Source organism: Delphinus delphis, chromosome 10 (genome assembly GCF_949987515.2).
Source record: "Delphinus delphis chromosome 10, mDelDel1.2, whole genome shotgun sequence".
In the NCBI taxonomy this organism is placed as follows: Eukaryota; Metazoa; Chordata; class Mammalia; order Artiodactyla; family Delphinidae; genus Delphinus; species Delphinus delphis.
Genome location: NC_082692.2, coordinates 47,832,467 through 47,855,318, shown reverse-complemented (window position 1 = coordinate 47,855,318; position 22,852 = coordinate 47,832,467). Strand labels below are relative to the sequence as shown.

At 40.7% G+C, this 22,852-nt stretch overlaps 1 non-coding gene across 1 annotated transcript; it reads right to left on the bottom strand.

The window, feature by feature from the left end:
- Positions 1 to 2,402: 2,402 nt before the first annotated feature.
- Positions 2,403 to 2,509, bottom strand: LOC132433030 (U6 spliceosomal RNA). The gene has a single exon (XR_009521070.1). It is a non-coding gene; the product is annotated as a U6 spliceosomal RNA (small nuclear RNA).
- Positions 2,510 to 22,852: the final 20,343 nt, after the last annotated feature.

Genomic DNA, 22,852 nt, shown 5'->3' with positions numbered 1-22,852 from the left:
ACAAAAGAAGCCACCGCAGCGAGAAGCCCACACACCACAATGAAGAGTAGCCCCCATTCGCCGGAACTAGAGAAAGCCCATGCACAGCAACAAAGATCCAATGCAGCCAAAAAAAGAAAAGAAAAGGAACAAAAATCAAGATATAATGGCAGAGGAAAGCCAGATCATACACCAAAAATCTAATTAATTGAAAAAATAAAAGGAAAGACAAGGTGTATATGTATATAACTTGTCTAGGTGCCATGGTACGCATGGTTCTATATATATATATATAAACTTAGACAAAGTACTTCATATCAAGCTTCGAAACAGAGAGCCATACTTCCCAGTGATTTACACGGCTTCCAAAATTTAAGAAAACCCACTAAGAATGAAAGCAACATAATTTGAAACATCAAGAAAGAAAATGGACTTAGCCAAAGACAACGTCCCAGTCATAGAGGAAAGTTTTCAAATGATCAGGACTTCCCTGGTGGCGCAGTGGTTGAGAGTTCGCCTGCCAATGCAGGGGACACGCGTTCGTGTCCCGGTCCGGGAAGATCCCACATGCCGTGGAGCGGCTGGGCCCGTGAGCCATGGCCGCTGAGCCTGCGCATCCAGAGCCTGTGCTCCGCAATGGGAGAGGCCACAACAGTGAGAGGCCCGCGTACCGCAAAAAAAAAAAAAAAAAAAAAAAAAAAAAAGATCAAAGATATTGCAGGAAAAAAAATGACAAAGAGGTTAAAAACTATTAAGGAGATGAAAGATAATAGATATGGAAGATAGGTCACAATGATTAAATATACATATAATTTGCTATTTGAAAACAAAAATAAAACTGATGGAATTGAAAAAAATATTTATAAAAGAAGCTATTCCCCAAACAATGGGAGACTAAATCTACATATCAATAAGGAACAAGAAAATTCAGGAAATTTAATACCAAAAAACGAGGGGAGCTGGGAGAGGGAGAGAGAAGGACGGACTCTTGAAGTCACCGTATTGAAAAGTGCTCCTGCGTGTGCACATGAACATGTGATGGACACGAGAGGAACCCACTGCCTTCAGACTCCTCCAGAACAATGGTGGCATTCAAAATTAAAGAAACAAAACCTCTCAAATGTGCAAAAACTATTTGATGGCAAAATTCAGCTAAAAAAGGGATGAGTCAAATTAAGAAAATTAGAAAGAAAAACCTTGCTTTAAAGAATTTGTCATAATTTTGAACCTAATAAAGCAACGATAAACCTCATTTTGGGAATAAGAGAGAACAGAATGACCATAACTATGGCACACCCATATGCAGCCACCAAACAAAATGAGGAAGAATTTTCATAAGCTGAAATGGAAAAGTGTGCATGATATATTTAGTTAAGAAAGATATGTGAAAATAATTTTATGGTTCGACTAATTTGCAGAGGTAGAGAGAGAGGGAGATAGTGTCTGACATATAGTAGATAATAAATATTTAACAAACGATTAAATCTCAAATATGTCTAAAAATTTTAAGAAGGACACAGAAAGACACTCTTCTGTTTAATTTCTGCTGGATAGTTTCTGAGAAATCAAAATCTTTATGTTCTTTAGGAATTGTACTTAAAATACTAAAGCCATTGTTTATTGAATTGACAGAGTTTGCCACCAGGAGCTCAGCCTCCAAAGCACTGAAGCAAAGAGTAAAAGGGAACCAGGGTGGTCTGGGGGGAGCACTGACGTATGTGCTACAAACTACACCTTAAACAGCATAAGAATTTAAAATGTCACACTGACGGTCTAAGGAACAGAGGAGAAAACCCATTCAGAAGCTCGTTTTTACTAAGAATTTAGGATAAAATAAAAATGGCGTTTCAAATCAGTAGGGAATCCAATAGCCAAAAATAAGTGGGTCAATCTGGGGGCAAATAGTTACATACCATGAGAAAAATAAATTTTGCAATAATTTGCTAAAATAAATTTCAAATGTGTTAGAAATGTTGATGTTTAAGAAACATCAGAACACTAACAGAAAATTCCACAGGAGGGTTTTTTTTTTTTAACATCTTTATTGGAGTATAATTGCTTTACAATGGTGTTTTAGTTTCTGCGTTATAACAAAGTGAATCAGCTATACGTATACACACATCCCCATATCTCCTCCCTCTTGCGTCTCCCTCCCACCCTCCCTATCCCACCCCTCTAGGTGGTCACAAAGCACTGAGCTGATCTCCCTGTGCTATGCAGCTGCTTCCCACTAGCTATCTATTTTACATTTGTTAGTGAATATATGTCTATGCCACTCTCTCACTTCGTCCCAGCTTACCCTTTCCCATCCCTGTGTCCTCAAGTCCATTCTCTATGTCTGCATCTTTATTCCTTTCCTGCCCTTAGGTTCTTCAGAACCATTTTTTTTAATTTTTAGATTCCATATATATGTGTTAGCACACAAAAATATGGAATGCTTCACGAACTTGCGTGTCATCCTTGTGCAGGGGCCATGTTAATTTTCTCTGTATTGTTCCAATTTTAGTAGATGTGCTGCCAAAGCGAGCACCACAGGAGAGTATTTGTATAATCTTTGAGTAGGAAAGATCTTACTTTAATGTGATCCTATGAACAACAAAAACAATTTATAAACATCTTTACTGGAGTATAATTGCTTTACAATGTTGTGTTAGTTTCTGCTGTATAACAAAGTGAATCAGCTATATGTATATAATATCTTCATATCCCCTCCCTCTTGCATCTCCCTCCCACCCTCCCTATCCCACCCCTCTAGGTAGTCACAAAGCACTGAGCTGATCTCCCTGTGCTATGCAGCTGCTTCCAACTAGCTATCTATTTTACATTTGGTAGTGTACATATGTCAATGCTACTCTCTCACTTAGTCCCAGCTTACCCTTCCCCCTCCCATGTCCTCAAGTCCATTCTCTACTTCTGCGTCTTTATTTCTGTCCTGCCCCTAGGTTCATCAGAACCATTTTTTTTTTTAGATTCCATATATATATGTTAGCATACAGTATTTGTATTTCTCTTTCTCACTTACTTCACTCTGTATGACAGTCTCTAGGTCCATCCACCTCACTACAAACAACTCAATTTCATTTCTTTTTATGGCTGAGTAATATTCCATTGTATATATGTGCCACATCTTCTTTATCCATTCATCTATCGACAGACACTTAGGTTGTTCCGTCTCCTGGCTATTGTAAATAGTGATGCAATTAACATTGTGGTACATGACTCTTTCTGAATTATGGTTTTCTCAGGGTATATGCCCAGTAGTGGGATTGCTGTGTTGTATGGTAGTTCTATTTATAGTTTTTTAAGGAACCTCCATACTGTTCTCCACAGTGGCTGTATCAATTTACATTCCCACCAACAGTGCAAGAGAGTTCCCTTTTCTCCACACCCTCTCCAGCATTTATTGTTTGTAGATTTTTTGGTGATGGCCATTCTGCCCGAGTAAGGTGATACCTCATTGTGGTTTTGGTTTGCATTTCTCTGATGATTAGTGATGTTGAACATCCTTTCATGTGTTTGTTGGCAATCTGTATATCTTTTTTGGAGAAATGTCTATTTAGGTCTTCTGCCCATTTTTTGATTAGGTTGTTTGTTTTTTTTGACTTTGAGCTGCATGAGCTGCTTGTATATTTTGGAGATTAATCCTTTGTCACTTGCTTCGTTTGCAAATATTTTCTCCCATTCTGAGGGTTGTCTTCTCATCTTGTTTATGGTTTCCTTTGCTGTGCAAAAGCTGTTAAATTTCATTAGGTCCCATTTGTTTATTTTTGTTTTTATTTCCATTTCTCTAGGAGGTGGGTCAAAAAGGATCTTGCTGTGAGTTATGTCATAGAGTTGAATGAAAATTTTAAAAGGGAATTAAAATGACTGCACAGCAAAAGGATCATTTAATAAAAAACATATTTGACAAATAATTGAATTTCTCACTTACCACAGGCACTAAAATTGGAATCACTGAGAAAGAGATAAGACAAAAGTGTTCAAAACTTCCTCCTGCAGGTAGTGGAAGCAGCGACAGCAGCTGGGCCTCCCACACCATCCCCACTATGGAAGCCCCAGGGAACAGACTGGGAGGAGACCCAGAAATCCTGAAATCAAAGGGTCTCTTCCACAGAGGAAGGTACTGAAGCCCAGAGATGGTGAGTGACCTGCTATTGGTCAAACACAAACCAGACATCACTTTTCAGTTTCTGTTTTTACCCATGAGCTCTCATAAGAGTCAAGACAGTCCTGAGAACCATTCTTTTCCCTCTGCCACTGGATCACACGGAACAGCGATCAGGAGATTCAGGCTTTTGGTTAAATTTCATAAGGAAATTAGTCATGCCCAGGATCAAAGTATAACTAATAACTCGCTGTAACTTTATTGACACCTTAGGTATCTGCATGGTCACCACAGTATCTCACAGATAAAAGGGGACTAGCTTTATGAGCCCCAATCGCCCCTAAGGCACACTTGGAATCCCAGGGACCAAGGTGAAGGTAGGTGTCAATTTCCAGTGTGTGTGCTGCCGGCGCAGTTTCTCTCTGACCCCAGTGGGATGTCCTATACTTCATCCCAGTCTTCACAACGGCTACTCAGAGGTGGCATCAGATCCCACAGGGTAAGGGGTTGTCACCTGTTCTTCTGACCCACTGGCTATAGATCAGGGGTTCCAACAACCACCTCCTTGGATTCAATTAGTTTGCTAGAGCAGCTCACAGAACTCAGAGAAACACTGTATACTTACTAGATCACTGGTTTATTAGAGAAGGATACAACTTAGGAACAGCTGGATGGAAGAGAGGCCAAGGGCCTAAGGGCCTCGTTTAGGGAAAGGGCGTGGAGCTCCTGCGCCCTCCCCCAAACCTCCACGTGTTCACCAACCAGAGCTCTGGGGTTTTATGGAGGCCTCATCACAGAGGTGCAATTGATTAAATCTTTGGCCATTGGTGATTGAACTCAATCTCCAGCCTTTTCCCTCCACAGCGGCTTGTAGGAGGAGGGGGAAACTGAACTCTCCAATCACACGGTTGGTTCCAGCCCCACCCCCAGGTAAGGTCCAAAAGTCACTTCATTAACATAACAAAAGACACCTTTGTCACTCTTATTTAGGAAATTCCAAGGGTTTTAGTAGCTCTGTGCCAGAAAAGGGGACAAAAACCAAATATATGTATTTCTTTTCCTAAATCACAATATGACAAAAGATATCTCCCAGGGTTCAGAGCAACTCCAAAAGTCTCAGATGGCTTGGTTTTCCAGCTTCTCCCAAGCACCTGTACCCGGTCTCTGGGTGCTTTATGACCTGACCAGTTTGTCCATACTGGTGGAACATCTGCATTCCCCTTTCCCAGCCTACTTTATGTCTTCCTTACAATGATGCAATCACACCGTTCATAAAAAGCAGGTGAGAAGACAGCCTGACCCATGTTGGGGTAAGCTGTAAACTACAGCGGTGGTTTGGCAAGAAACCACATCAGTGAGAACATCTGTTTTGGTCCCAGCCGGCAGGACTGAGAGAAGGCAGCCACCCCGGGGCCCCGACCCCACTCAGCCAACCCGGGTAGGGCATCTGCTGAGGACTCACTGCTTTCTTCTTCCCTCTCCCCTCCTACCTTGATGTCACTGGCTTTGTTTTACTTCCCCACCTGCTACATATGTTTATTGACTGTGCACAGAGGCACTGGGACTCCAAAGGGACCTCCATTCTACAGAATCAAACGTTGTCAGGCACAAACCCTAGTACTGAAAAGTCACTATAGAACCAATTACACTTGTTGGTATGATGGTGGCATACCAGTGGTCTGCCACTGCTCACAATCACTGCCAAAGTCCCGTGTGGGATCTGATCTCTTTCAGAGACAGTCAACAAAGTGCAAAGATTTAAACACTTCTTCTGCAGGTACAGACATTTTTTTAATTAATTTTTACTTTATATTGTAGTATAGTTGATTTACAATGTTGTGTTAGTTTCAGGTGCACAGCAAAGTGGTTCAGTTATACATATACATATATCCATTCTTTTTCAGATTCCTTTCCCATATAGGTTATTACAGATTACTGAGTAGAGTTCCCTGTGCTATACAGTAGGTCCTTGTTGGCTACCTATTTTATATATAGTAGCATGTATCTGTTGACCCAAGTACAGACTTTAACCTTTGCTGATTCTCGAATCCTCAGGATTCTAGCTCTGCCCATGCCTTTGCTTTCCACTTCTCTGTCCACAGGCTTCAGAATCTAGACCAACTGCTCCTCCGCAACTAGACATACAGAATCTGCCTGTCCCTTCAAAGGAAGCCAAATTTCTGACCATTCCTGCCAGGTTTGTCTTAATAGACCCTTGCCATCAGCTTGTAAATATCCTTATACTCCAGCTGGCTGAAGGACTACATCACTGCTTTGAAAATACGGGAAGCTCTCCCCACTGGCCCAGGGTGATGTATTACTTCTTCTGCGATTGGTACCACACAGGCGAACACCTAGTATGCGCTGCTTCTCATGGCTTTGTCTTTGATCTTTGACTCTGTTCCTCCTCGTTGATTTCCACCATTACTGTTGTTCTGGGTGCCCTTTGGTCTTTGCCTCAATTCCTCTTCAAAATCCCACCTCAAAGATGAAGAATGCACAAATATTGTTTGGGCACCGTCAACATAGACTACAACAGCGATAGTGGCTGATGGGGCCAGACATTTACCATAGACCAAGCCCTGCTGAGCACCTTACTTGCATCACTTCACTCCATCTTCACAGGAATCCCATATTCACAGCTTTTCTAAGCACCGTAGGTAAGTGTCTTAGTTTGGGTTCCCCCAAAGCAGCCCCTGATGTGAGGATTTGGGTATCAGTAATTTATTTAGGATTTAGGAGGTGGTACCAGGAAATAGAGTAAGACAGTGATGACCTGGGAAAGGGGAGGTAAGAAAGCCGTGAGGGTGCACTATGTGTGGGCAACCACTGCCAGCAGCTGGGCTCAGTCCTCTGGGGGCTTCTGAGAGACTGTGGGCTGCACACAGAATTATTCCACCAAGAAACAAGGAATCTGGAAGCTATCTACCAATTCCCATCTTTTATTGACGGAGGGTCATCCTGGCAGATTTGACTCTTTGGAGAATGTCCAGGACACGAGGACCAAGCCCTCACCTATGGCAGAGCCAAAAGAAGCACGGGAACTCTGTAGCTGATTTTGGAGTGGGCCGAGGTCATATGGATGGGCCACTGATGGTGTCTGCTTGATAATATGGCAGAGAAAGAAGAAAAAGGACAGGGATGACAACAAACAAGATCTGATCTCATCCTAAGTTTATAAGAATATCTATACACCCTTAAAAGAATTTAAAATTCATACATTTCACATAGAGAACAGACTGGTGGGAGGGGGTTGGGGGAGGGATGGAGCGGGAGGTTGGAGTTGGCAGATGTTAGTTTTTTATATAGAATGGATAAACAACAAGCTCTTACTGCATAGCACAGGGAACTATATTTAATATCCTGTGATAAACCATAATGGAAAAGAATATTGTAAAAAAGAATGCATATATATATACATATATATGTATATATATGTATAATTGAATAACTTTACAGTATAGCAGAAATTAATACAACATTGTAAATCAACTATATTTCAATTTTTTTTAATTATAAAAATAGAAAATGTATCCTTTTAATAACTGTTCATTGAGATACCACCATGGTTCCTACACTGGGGGTATAGAAATAAGCAGAACAGTCATCAGCCTCATGAATTTTACCTTCTAGAACAATTAAGTGCTAAACAAGTGTTGCCATCCAGAGGTCCACAAAAGCCAGAGAAGGGAGATGAGTGTGAGCTGAGATGGGCAGGAGGGCTTCCTGGAAAAGGTGGGCTTTCTGTCATCCTTGAAGAGGCCTGGATAGTGAAGTGAGCTCTGGTACTGATTGTTCCCCTAAGTTAGAGCTTAGGACAATGACCACCACATCACCACAAGGAATCTAGCCCCTCGTGTGCCCTGGTTCTCCCTGTGAAGTTTCTGTGTGATACTCTCCACATGAGGTCTCTGGGTCAGGCCCTGGAGATGATCAATGCTACCCGTAGGGTCCTTGGTCCTGGTCCTTCCAAGTCCTTTCCTGCTTGACAGCTCATTGACCTGGTTTGTGAGTAGAGGGCTGGACTTGGAACTTTGAACCCACTTTGCTTAGTTTTTGTGTTCAGAAGTGGCATTTCAGACATGAGAAAAACCTCCAGCTAGTCCCTAACTGGCAAATGAAACCCACAGCAGCCTGCCAGGCTGCCTCTTGCTGTCATTTATAGATGCTCAGTACCTCATACAGAGATTAAGTATGGAGTGATTTGGTACCCACGACGCATCCGTGTCTGTCACTTCTCTTTTGGGCATTTTGTTGAAGTCTCTGGTGCCTCCACCTGCTTTTTCTCTAAGTCACCAGCATGTTCCTGTCAACCCCGAAAGTGTGAGACCCAGGCTTGTCAAACCAGCTTCTGAAGGTGACACCCACCCATCCTGCCTTGTCACTCTTAGGTATTGTGATTGCCTGTCACACAGACCCTTTAGCACCCAGCAAACCTCATAAGACACCCACTCCCTCTGTCCCTGGTCTGGCCTTAGAGGAGAGAGATTGGGCCATCCTGAGGATGGCAGAGCAGGGCAGGCCTGCTGGGAGATGGCTGATATCCCTGTGCACCATTGGCCGCTCAGCCAAACCATGGCAGTAGCGTCATACTAATCTCTCCACCTCCTTTCTGAGCTCCTTCTGAATAAATCTGAGTCCTTCCTGGCCAGGACCTACAAACCTTCACATGACCTTGCCCCTCCAACTCTCTGATCTCACTTTGGACCACTGCCCCAACCCCTCATTCTGCCCCGACCGCTCCTCCATCAAAACAGGACATTCCTGCCCAGGAACTCTGCACTTTCTGGCCTCTCTGCCTGGAACACTCTTCCCCAGATGCCTGCATGGCTCACGCACTCACTGCTTCATCTAAGTCTCTACCCAAATATCATCTCATCCAGAGGTCTCCCTTGAGCCCCCTGTAATACCCAGCACCCCCCTCCACTCTGCAGCCCCCAAACCATATTCCATGTTCTGCCCTGGTGTTATCACACATTGTTGCTTGTTTGTTTCTCCTCATAGTGTCTGCACCAGGGGCTTTGCCACTTCCACTCACTGTTCTGTCACCAGTACCCAGAACAGGGCTTGTCACATAGTAGACCATCAATAGATATCTGTCAATGATTAAAAATAGGGATTTAGTGAGTGTATGCATGTTAAAGGGACTGAACCTAGAGATATGACAACTTGAATATTAAATATTTACAAATTCACCCATACAGATGTCTCTCCCATTGTTTTACTGTGATAGAATTTTCAAGCAATTCTGGCAAAGGCAATTGTCCATTGAATCTTTTGGGAAAATGATCAATCTTATTAATAATTAGGGAGCTGCCAATTAAAACAGTAATAAGATTTTCCAACTCTTTTAGTCACCAATGCTGGGAAAGCTGGAGTAGGGAGGGGATTGTTTACACCTCTGGCCAAAGTGTGGATGCAGTCAACTTCTCTAAGTAATATTCATGAAAAGCCTCGGAATATGCAGTTTTTGAAATGTTATGTCTGAAGAACATTTATTCGTATGGGATTCGTTATTTACAAGAACAGGGTAAATAAGATATGTAGAGTACAATCCCGTTTTTACTTAAGAAATTCTATAAATTTGGATCCCAAAATATTGAGTGCTTATCTCTAGGTAGCAAGATTTCAAGTCACTTTATACTTTTTCCTTTTACTTGCCTGTGTTTTCAAAATGTTTTGTAAGGAATTTGCATGAGTTTTTCACTTTTCTATTATGCGAGCATTATATGGGAAATTGAAAAATAAAGAAGCAAATAAAGCAAAAAAAGCAAATAAAAAGCAAAGATAAAGAAGAATAAATAAAAATCATCTCTAATAAAGATAAATACTAGTAATAATATAATAACAATATTTTATTTTAGTAACAAAAGGTAATATATTTTGATGCTGGAACACCCCCAGCTCTACAGTCCAGCCTTCCTTATGACAGTATTAAAATAAATCAGACAGCTTCAAACTCTCCCCTCCATTTTGTAAAATGGAGACCTCAAGGGCCAAAAGCACAAAGGAAAATCTGTAAGGAGAATTACTTCTGTCATGACAAGGAACATATCTCTACAAGGTGGATTTACAAATTTGAATCACAGATTCTTTTGGTGAATGATACAATGAAAGAATGACCCATTTCTATCTTCTTTTGGGCTTGACTAGACTGTGGAAACCGTGTCACATGACAATCAAAAGTGAGAAACAGGGCTTCCCTGGTGGCGCTGTGGTTGAGAGTCCGCCTGCCGAGGCAGGGGACACGGGTTCGTGCCCCAGTCTGGGAAGATCCCACATGCCGCCGAGCTGCTGGGCCCGTGAGCCATGGCCGCTGAGCCTGTGCGTCCGGAGCCTGTGCTCTGCAATGGGAGAGGCCACAACAGTGAGAGGCCTGCGCACCGCAAAAAAAAAAAAAAAAAAAAAAAAAAAGTGAGAAATAAATAATGACCCGGTAATTGAGCAATGTCTTAAACTAATTCTTCGCCAAGACATTCGCTGATGTGAACAGCTACAAAATTAACACACAAGTACCATAGCTTTTCTGTGTAAACCATAACTAGTTAGGAAATACAATTGAAGAAATTATTCCAATTACAGTCTCATCAAATAAGACAACAAAGCAGAGTAATCTACTCTAAAAGTGCCCGATTTCTAGGAGTAAAAAAATCTAAAAATCTACAGAGAGACACAACAGAAGACTTGAATAAATGGAAAGATCACCCTATTTTTGGATAGCGTAGCATGTTTATACTTTCTAAAATGTCCATAACAATATTTCCCTTCTCCCATGATCTTCTTGCAGCGATGCTTTAAAACCCCTTCTATTGAGATGCGAGGCCTTTGTTTCCTCACCCGGAATCTGGGAGCACCTGTGACTGTGGTAGCAGTGACACTATGTGACCTCAGAGCTGAGGTCGTAGAGGCAAACCTGCTCTACCTGCCTTCCCCGTTGCACTAAGTAGTGTGAGCATCCCCTCCAGCCGTTCGGATAAGACAGGAGTCTCGCCTAGATTCTTTCCTCCCTCACCCTTACCTCTGCTTCCACTAGCCCAGCCTCAAGCCCTCTGCCTCCAAAATGCAGTTCCTGTTCCTCCATTCTCTGTATCACCTGCACTGACATCACCCTCATCTGAACGACAACTCCTCACTAAGCTTACTAGCCCCATTTCTCCTCCTGCTGCCTCTAAACCACTGTTACACATCAGCAAGAATAACCTTCATAAATATAAAGCAGATCAATTCTATCCTGTTTAAATAGCTCAATGACTTTCCACTGCAGTTAGAGTTCCATCGTAGTAATCTTAGAAGCGATCCAGAAGGCCCTAGGTGAGCAGGCCTTCCCTGCCCTCCAACCTGTTGTTCTCCCTCTAACCCATCCTGCTCCACCAGCTGCTGTCCAGCTCCCCAGGCACACCAGGCACCCTCTTAGCACAAGACCTTCTCTCTCACTGTTCCTTTTACATGGACCACCTCTCACTCCTTGACTGTGTTCCAAATCCTGCTCATTTTTCATGTTTCAGCTGAAATGTTGCTTTCTTGAAGCAGCCTTCCCTACTTCCCAAACTAAATCCATATCCTGCACTGGGTCCTTTAGATGGACCCACTCCCTGTCCATGCTTGGAGAGGACGGATGTGCTAACTGCATTGCTGACTCCCTTGCAGCTAAGGTTCTGGATGCTGGCCTGGTTCTACCCAGCAATTGCTACTGGCGCCATCATGAGAACATGAGTTTTTTCCGTACTGTATCAGTTTTCAGATTCCTGACAGTGAAGAGGGAGAGGGTATAGTGACGTTAGTGGTCATGGTGCCTCTTGATCTGCTTCCTAAATTATGGATCATGGCCCTGGGTATCCACTCAGCAGCTCCCCAGGTGTTCAGGGGCAGCTTTGATAAGACACCTATGTGGGTGGCAGTGAGTTCTTGACTCTGGTTAAGTTCCACTGTGGTGGCAGCCCTGGTGAGACAGCTCTACAGTGTTCTGGGAGACACTCCTGAAACCCAAAATTAAGCTGCTCCTTCATCCCCCCACTGATTTCTCCAAATACCCAGTTCCTTGTATTAACTTACATCCAGTTTAAAATATCTAGATTTTTTTTCTGGTTCATACACTGGAAACTGACTGATGTAATCTGCCTTTTGAACTCTTTCAGAATCCTTATCACAATTTGTAGTTATATATTTATTTGTGGGGCAGTTTGTTTATGTCTGGGTCACTGCTGTGTCCCCAGCACCTAGCACAGACCCTGATATACAAGAGTAAATGAATAAATATTGGCCAAACCAATGAGAGAATTTAGCACTTTCAAATGTATGGGTAATTCACTCATCAACTGATCACAGAGATAATTAGACTCGTACCCCAGTTACCTCCTACATCTTTAAACAACAACAAAATTGCAAAATGTCTAAAAGGAATACAAATACAGTTCTGTTTTTTATCAAGCACAAAATACTTAGAGCTGCAGCCTACAGCCCCAGTAAGAGAGATTGTCCTAGAGAGCTGATTAAGAAACTCCGCAAATTATGGGAGTGTAAAATGGTACAGCTACTACGAAAAACAGTATGGTGATTCTTCAAAAAATTCAAAATAGAATTACCATTTGATCCAGCAATTCCAGGTATGTACCCAAAAGAATTGAAAGCAGAATCTTAAAGAGATGTTTGCATACCCATGTTTATAGCAGCATTATTCACAATAGCTAAAATGGGAAGCAACCCAAGTGTCTATCAATGAATGAATAGATAAGCAAAATGTGATATATACATACAAGGGAATATTATTCAGTCTTAAAAAGGAAGGGAATTCTGACATAGGCTACATACAACATAGATGAACCTTGAGGATATTACACTAAGTGAAATAAGTCAGTCACAAAAAGACAAATACGGTATGATTCCACTTATATGAGGTACTTAGAGTAGTCAAAATTGGAGATAGAAAGTAGAATGGTGGTCGCCAGGGACTGGGGGCAGAGAGAAATGGGGAGTTATCATTTAATGGGTATAGAGTTTCAGTTTTGCAAGATGAAAAGGACTATGGATATGAATAGTGGTGATGGTTGCACAATGTTATGAATGTATTCATACCACTGAACTGTATATTTAAAGTGATTAAGAGAGTTAATTTTATGTTATGTATATTTTACCACAATAAAAAGAATAATGAAAAAAATAATAAAAAATAAAATAAATTTTAAAAATGTTTTTAATTAAAAAAAATAAACTTCATAAATTAATCCTCATCAAATCTGATCCAACCTAATGCCTACTCAATCAAGAGACTTTGTAGGCTCACTGCAAAAGGACAATCGATGTAGTGACCTGGGCAACTCCAATTATACTATTGTTAAATTAAAAGGCTTGTCTAGGCCAGGTGGTTCTAGGTGTAAGGTCTGCAAGTTCTTGGCTCAGAAGGAAACTTTGGTGTTGGACCAAAGAGTCTCCAACCTCAAGTGTGAGATTTGAAAGAAAGAAGGAGTTAATCCACACTTGAATTCAATCAGTGTTTTGATTTTTTCGTTTGTTTGTTTGTTTTATTGCGTCTGAACACTGCAAAGGAACATAACAGCAGATGAGCATTAGTATACATAGATCCAACCAAGGTGATGTTCACAAAGCATCAGTTTCAGGCAGGCGCTGCCGCATGGTGGCCGCAGCACAGGCTTCAAACCACACCAGCCTTGATGCAAATGTCTCTGCCACTTATGAGCTGAAAAACTTTGAGAAACTCATTCAGTTTCCTCATTTATAAAATAAAAATCCTAGTCATCTGTATGACTAGTCACAGGGTTTGTCTCTGGGATTTACATAAAATCATGTGTGTAAAATACTTAGCATGGAATTCAGAACATGTCTTATGTGTGCTTGACAAATAATTATTATTTTTACTGTTTAATGCATATATTTTCCTTTTCCTCCATTACAGAAGGTGACGCCTAAGCCATCTGTTCTGAACTTGGAAAAGGATTCACTGGTTCTATTGTCATATTGTTAGTTCCAAGTACTTCTGTTGGGGTAAAAAGGTTCAAAAATGTACGGTACCGTCAAGAACGAACACTGCAACCCCAGAAAGCATTTTCTCATTTGTGGGATTCTTGTCACTGCTCACATCCTTTTGAAGCCAAACCCACTTCACCTCATCCCAGGTGGTCCCACTGGAGCTGTCCCTTTCCTGGGGTGACCACCCAGCATACTTCAACTGCTGGACATAGTGACCATTCTGGAGGTTAGCATGTGTCCCAATACTGTTAATAGGACACCTTCTCTGGAATTGATACTGGTGTGGACAAAAGGTCTACGTTCTCAGGCACTGCATGCTATAGGGGCAGTGTGGGCTGGGAGGAGCCTCACAGCCACCATCTTTTCTATCTGAAGATAAACTCATACATAAAGGAAAACACTGCTGAGAAAGAGAGAGAACAAGTCAATGAGTTCAGCAGATCTAACCATCATCCTTGAATAGGATTTGTCACCTTCTGACATTGCATTATATAGTCAGTGAACCGACTTTCTTAATTTTAATCTGGGCTAGACTGAGTTAAATTGGATGCCTGCCATTTCTATCCGAAACAATTGTGACTCATACTGGCTGAGTTTGGGGTACCCTCAGAAATAGGCCCTGAGACAAGAATTCAAGTACAAGTAGTTTATTTGGGAGGTAATCCAAGGAAATACAAGTTAGAGAGTGGACTAGTGAGTCAGTAAAGGGAAGGGAGCCAATAAATGATTCAGGAAGCCAAAAAAATAGTGTATAGTTGAGTTGGTTATCGCTGTGGGCACCTAGAGCTTAATGACACCAGGGAAGCTCTGAGATCCAGTGTAGTCTATGAGACTAAGTGTTCCCCCACAAAAAGCAGATAAACCAGGGTATATACAGATCAGTTTCCATCAGTCATTGGTTATAGCCCAATCTGAAGGTGTTTATTCTCTGATATTAACCTGTCTTTTGTGTATTTACCAGGAACTGGCTGCCAGATTAAGCCCTTGGGTGAAAGAGAGGCAAATGCTGCAGTGAAGATGAGCCTGTGGGAGCTACAGTGTGAGGCTCCAGGGGATGTAGATGGACCAGCAGCAGCCACTATAAACACAAGGGTGAGAAAAATATCCAGAGAAAGATGAGTGATAATAGAAACTTATGTTTATATTAAGAGCGCTTAATAGGGGGGTTGCCCTATCTTGCTTGATCCCCCAATGCATTCTACTACCTCACTAACAGGAATCACCATCCCTATTTTACTAAGGAGAAAACCAGATACAGAGAGGTTGTGTAAGTTGGGGAAGCACACACAGCTATTAGGCAATAGAGCCTCAAGCCTGAGTTTTCTAATTCCAAATCCACAACTGTGCAGGACCGGGATAAGTTTGGTTTCAGAGCAACTCTGAAAGAATAAGCCTTTAGCAGACAGAAAATTCACCTCATATGCATTATAAGATGACTGGGAATGTGACATTTTTTTCCTGTTTTCTCTTTTTTCAAAATTCTCTGTGTTGTCAATATATTAACTTTATATTGAAGAATATATTTATGATTACAAAAAAGATCAGGCTAGTCTGAAAAGCTAAAAGCTAAAAAGTCTGCACAATTGAAATCTTTAAAAGTCATCATCTCTATGAAGTTGAAACAGCCTCTCTGAGCAGCAACCTATGTCAGAAACGCCTGAGTCTGGTTTTCTACTGCGTGAGATTGTAGGGCAAATGTTAAAGGGAACATGTCTTCAATATTTCATAACCTTGCCACATTTCAAGATGAAAAATATTCCCAAGAGGAAGATATAACAAGGTCAAAAGGTGCCACCCATGGCTTTGGTTTTAAAGGAGTTTACAAACCAAATAGCTTACAAACTTAAGAGGTTTCCAGACAATGGGACAGGCATCTGAGAACGCCCATGGAGCCTCCATTCCTGGAAGACGTCAGAATTGTCTTTGGACCTGGACCTCTCCTGAGGAAGATTAAACACGACTTCAGCAGTAAATATGAGGAGAAATTTTGAGTGCCTGTTGATCTCTGACCACCCTATTTGGTCATTTGGAAATAATCAAAGACATACTGTGAGCCTAGAACGACAACAATAACAACAACAGTTGTTGTTAATAGGTAATGACTCATATCTTCAACAAATGTAAATTGAGCTCCTACTGTATATCAAGCAGTGTGCTCAGAGGTGGGAAGTTAGGGGTGACCCATGCCCCCCTGTAGTCATAGCTTTGTGGAGCAGAGAGAGGAGGAAGCAAATAGGTGATTGCAAATTGTTGCCAATTCTATAAAGGGTATTATGAAAGCTTGGAACAAGGAAAGAGTTTCAGTTCAGCTGAAACTTAAAAGATTGACTTAAGCAGCCAAGCCAAGAGTGGGCACAGTTGGCCGGAGCTTTGGCTTCCTCTAGGGGTCACAGATGACCAGAGCTTTCCTGATAGAAAACATCTATCTGGGATGACAGTGAAGTGACTCCTGTTGGTGTGAAAGCCCAACACCACCATGGCCAGCCCTGGAGGGAGCCCTGGAGCAAATAAAACCCACAGAGTAGCTCCAGCATCATTCAGTCACTATCTTGGGCTGTCCTCAGAAAGGGCACGCTGGTGGGTGGCTCCCTGCAGCTGAGGCCAGCTCAGGAGGAGGTGACAGCAGAACAGGAACTGTCAGCCGACCGCACTCTCCACAGCTGGGAGCAGCTCTTTGCAGGGAGAGCTGGGTAGCACGTTTGTGTCTACCACAAACTCTGCACTTCTGGAGAGTAAATGAGAGCATGTTCTTAAAAACATCTGGCGCACCAGAGACGTATCATACATGTCAGCTAAATCCTCATCATTATCACCTATTCATCTCAATTCAACAACAGTCAGCAGGTCCCAGACATCCCCTTCTCAAACATTTTTTATTAAGTATCTGTCCTTGGCATATTCTGCAGCCACAGAATAAAATGCTCCCCTCCTCTAAAACTTAAAAAAATATCCATTTCAAAATGCTTTCTTCTCCATGAAATCTTTTCAGATCCTACTTACTACTTTAAGGGATGTCAGTGGTTCATGTGACAAATATTTGTTGAACCTATGGTCTCCTAGGGCTGGAAATACAATGGTAAAAATCTTCAAGTTTACCTGCCCACTCCCACCCTACTCTGACCGAAGTACTGCAGCACCCAGCATATGCCACCTCAAACCTGCGATTATAGTTTGGGGTTATAGCCTCCTCTATTCCTGTCCCCAAGAAATTCTGTGTTCCTAGAAAGCAGAGATAATGCCTTACTGATATTTGAATTACAATCTCCCTCCCCAAACCCAGCATGCAATGTACATCCAATAATATGAATTTAATTGAGCTCAGTTTTTTTTATTGAAGTGCGATTGGTATACAATTTTAAATGTTACAAGTGTACAATATAATGATTCACAATTTTTAAAGATTATCCTCCTAATGATTCACAATTTTTAAAGATTATCCTGAGCATATTTACAGTTAAGATAAAATATTGGTTATATTCCCTGTGTCATACAATATATCCTTGTAACTTATTTTATACATAATAATTTGTACCTCTTAATTCCCTATCATTATATTGCCCTTCCCCCCTTCCCCCTTCTCACTGGTAACCACTAGTTTGTCCTCTGTATCTATGAGTCTGTTTCTTTTTTTTTATTATATTCACTAGTTTGTTGTACTTTTTTAGATTCCACATATAAGTAATATCATGCAGTATTTGTCTTTCTCTGAATTGTTTCACTTAGCGTAAAACCCTCCAAGTCCAACAATGTTGTTGCAAATTTCATTCTTTTTATGGCTGAGTAGTATTCCATTGTATATATATGTAGTACATATTCCTTATCCATACTTCTGTTGATAGGCACTTAGGTTGCTTCCATATCTTGGCAGTTGTACATGATGTTGCTATGAGTATTGGGGTGCATGTACCTTTTCAAATTACTGTTTTGGGTTTTTTTCAATATATTCCCAGGAGTGGGATTGCTGGGTCATAGGGTTGCTCTATTTTTAGTTTTATGAGGAATCTCCCTACTGTTTTCCATAGTGGCTACACCAATTTACATTCCCACCAACAGTGTAGGGTTCCCTTTTCTCCCCATTGAGCTGAGGTGAGTTGAATTGAATGAAAGAGAGGAGTATCCTATATCTGGCTCTGGTTTTCCTAAAAGACATTAATAGCTTAGTTTAAAAGGAAATTCTTTCAATTGAAGTACTGAGCTGATTAAATGTTCTATGAAAGTTCTTGCAGTTTATAGTCCTTTATACAGATGGAAAGAAAGACCCCTCAAGGAAGGCCTTGAAGTTTGTTCATTCAGTGATTACTAAACAGTATAATTTAGGGGTTAAGGATGCTAGGCTAGGGAACAAGTCTACATAGGTTCAAATCCTGTATTTACTGCTGTGTGACCTTAGGTAAGGGACTTAACTTCTCTGTTGCTCAGTTTTCTTATCTGTAAGGATATTAAATTGGAAACAATAATATTCAACTTCTAGGATGTTATAAGCATTTAAAGACAATGGAAACAAAATGCTCAGAACGTAGTAGCATCTAATAAATGTTAGTTACCATTATCATTGCTATTAACCCAGAAAGCCATGCACATAAAGACCTGGATTCCCTCCCCATTCACCAGCAACTGTTTTCATGTGGAAGATGAGCTACACGAGACCTGCACAGTTTTTGTTTCAGATATTCTGCTAGATAAGACTGTAGAAGTCTATGCATTTCCTAAAACACAAACAAACTTCTCTTATATTTACTCCATGAGTTCTAGTGTTTTAATACTGTTTTAAAGAAAGAAACAATGGCATTCTTTCATCTTTTCCCAAGAAAAGCTTAAAAGCCCAGAACTTTTTAAACTCCACCTTCATTACTTTTGTGAAATATACTGTAAAACGTTATCATGCATAATTTAAATCAACTCCACCAATTAGTCAAAATAAATTAGCAACCATACCTATAGTCCTCAAATGGCAATCTGGACTTTGAACTGGTCTCTGAGGTGTGTGTTGTGTGTGTTCAATAAATGTCAGATACTGCCTTTCTCTAAATGTACCAGTGTCCATTTATTTAGGTTATTGAGGATTTCACTTTTGTATATTTCATGAGTGTTTTGTGTTTGGCTATCTGGAAAGGCCTTTTCTGAGTCATTTCTTTAACACACTGAACAATGTTGCCATACACAGGCAGATCTCCCTTATGGCATAAGGAGGCCTCATGTCTTATCCAAATCGGCTGTTGGGCAAGGCTTGCTGCCAGAATACAGTCACAACTGGATCGTGATCCTATAGGATAAGTAGTAGGTTTCTCTCTTTGGATCCCACGGGTGTCCTGGAACAGGGAATCACAAGGGCTGAGAGGTAAGGAGCACAGGCACTTGAAAATACACTCAACATCACTAATTATTAGAGAAATGTAAATCAAAACCACAGTGAGGTATCGTCTCACACCCGTTAGAATGGCCATCATGAAAAAGTCTACAAATAACAAATACTGGAGAAGGAACCCTCTTACACTGTTGGTGGGAATGTAAACTGGTGCAGCCACTATGGAAAACAGTATGGAGATTCCTTAAAAAACTAAAAATAGAGCTACCATATGATCCAGTAATCCCACTCCTGAGCATATATCTGAAGAAAACCGTAATTCAAAAACATACATGCACCCGGGCTTCCCTGGTGGCGCAGTGGTTGAGAGTCTGCCTGCCAATGCAGGGGACACGGGTTCGTGCCCCGGTCCAGGAAGACTCCACATGCTGCGGAGCAGCTGGGCCTGTGAGCCATGACCACTGATCCTGCGTGTCCAGAGCCTGTGCTCCGCAACGGGAGAGGCCACAACAGTGAGAGGCCCGTGTACTGAAAAAAAAAAAATAAAAGATACATGCGCCTAAATGTTCATTGCAGCACTATTTACAATAGCCAAGACATGGAAACAACCCAAGTGCCCAAAAACAGATGATTGGCTTAAGAACTTGTGGCATATCTATATATCTATATCCATATATCCACACACACAATAATAATACAAATCAGTCTATATACAAAACAGAAACAGACTCACAGACATAGAAAACAAATTTATGGTTACCAAGGGGAGAGGGAGAAGGGGCGGACAAATTAGGGGTATAGGATTAACAGATATAAATTACTATACATAAAATACATAAGAAGCAAGGGTTTACTATCACAGGAAACTATACCCAATATCTTGTAATAAGCTATAATGGACTATAATCTGCAAAAGAATCAAATCACTATGCTGTACACCTGAAACTAACACAATACTGTAAATCAGCTATACTTCAATTAAAAGAAAAGAAGCATAGGTGCATTGAGATTGTGAATCAATCATCTTCTTGGACAAAAATGTGTTTAAAATTTGGACCTGGAATAGAGTCAAAGCTGGAGGGAGATGGCTCAGAGGTGAGGCCAGGACAGTGGAGTGGAGGGAGAACATCCAGAAGGGTTTTGTGGAAGATGGGGCTTAACCCTAAGGACCTGCAAGAAACTATGAAAAGTCTCTAAGAAAGGGACACAATCAAAGTTGTATTGGTTTGTTTCCATCAACAGTGTAATAAGCATCTTTATCCAGACCCCTGGATGAGCACAGCAGGTATATTATTAAGATTGTTAGAAACATAGATCTAGCAATCCCACTTCTGGGGGGAGTGGGAGAAAACCATAATCTGAATGGATGCATGCACCCCAGTGTTCACTGCAGCACTACTTACAATAGCCAAGACATGGAAACAACCTAAATGTCCATCAGCTGAGGAATGGATAAAAAATATGTGGTACATACAGAGGAATACTAGTCAGCCATAAAAAAGAATGAAATAATGCCATTTGCAGCAACATGGATGGACCTGGAGATGATCATACTCAGTGAAGTAAGTCAAACAGAGAAAGACAAATATCATATGATATCACTTACATGTGGAATTTAATTTTTTTAAATGATACAAATGAGTTTATTTATAAAACAGAAACAGACTTACAGATATCAAAAAAAAACTTATGGTTACCAAAGGGGAAACGTAGTGGGGAGGGATAAATCAGGAGTTTGGGATTAATGTACACACACTACTATAAGATATATATATAAGATAGATGACCGACAGGGACCTACTGCATAGCTTAAGGAACTCTACTCAATATTCTGTGATAACCTATATGAGAAAAGAATCTGAGAAAGAATGAATATATGTATACATATAACTGAATCACTTTTCTGTACACCTGAAACTAACATAACATTGTAAATCAACTATATTCCAATAAAATTTTAAAAACAAACAAACAGTTTGCTAGAAATGTAATCATCAGATTTACTTGTTTGGAATGGCACATTACATTGCATTCCTCTGGAAAATATACTTTTACCCTTCCTATTTTATAATTTGTTTAAGGCAACTGACCATGTCATAAAGAGGAATTATGCTAATATAATTCCTGATACATAAGAAAGAAGTATCTACACTTTTCTGGAAAGAGATCTTTTAAAACTAGATTCCAGAGTATTTTAATCTCCACCACAACTTGGTATGGAAAAAAAGGCATAGCAACTTAAAAATGCTATCATTAGTTTGTGTATATACAACAATTACTTCACAAACTTTTAAAGACTTATCCAAAACCTTAGAAAGTATCCAGCTCAAAAATTCTCAAATGTCTGGTCTCAAGAGCTCTTACACTCTTAAAAATCACTAATGACCCTGTGGAGCTTTTGCTTATGTGAATTACATCTTAATATTTATTAGAAATTAAACAGAAGAAAATTTTAAAACATAAGAATGCACATGTTCCATCAGCCATCAGAGCCACGATGTCATCCTGTGTTGTGTAGAAAACACCCCACAAGCTCTTAAGAGAATGATTATGAACATGTAATAATATCTGGTAATATTATAAAAACAGTTTTACCCTCATGGGCACCATGAAAGGATCTTTGGGAATCCTATGGCCCCTCACTTTGAGAACCACTAATCTACTCCAACTAGAAGATTAAGCCAAAAAACACGCTTCAGATCAGAGCCAGTGAGGGGAAGAGCCAGGGTTCCTGCTTTTTTATATTCTCTCAAGGTTCCTTCCATCTTGGGTTCTATCACCCTCTGGGGCTTTGGGGATTCTGTTTCCGACCAATAGAAGAAGGTATACCCACTTCTTAAAACCTTCGGCCCAAAAGTGACATCCATCCCTTCTGTTCACACTTCATGATGGGAAGTGGATGGTAATGTAAGTGGTTAGCTGGGGCCTTTGAAAGAGACAATACACATATTGGGTGCACCATTAGCCACCTTGGCAAAAAAATGATATTATCTAACCATGTACATACAAGAAGGCTGATAGGAAGGTAAGGCGGGCACTGCAAAGGTTACCCCTTGTTCTCAGGGTTATAATACAAATGAGAAAATAGAGCCCAAGAAAGTGTCAGTGCCCTAAGCAAGTGTTGATCTCATTTCCAACTTAATTCCTACATAGAGGATTTGGTTTAAAACAACCAGAACTGCTTGATGAAAGAGCACATTAATTTCTACAACAATTATTCTTTAAGAATATTGACCAGGTCAATCATATTCTAAATGCATCAGGAAAATGCCATACTTAAAGAAATCTTCCCAATGCAACATAAGCTAATAAAAATAAATAATAATAATAAAAATAGTCTAATACAAATAATCAAATAAAACCAGAAATACTACCTCCATTTGACCTGTGTGTGTGTGCGTGTATTGCTTTCTTAAAGTGGTAGGACTCTTCTCATTCTCCACTTACTTCTAAAGCTAAACTCTGATTGCTTTGAATTG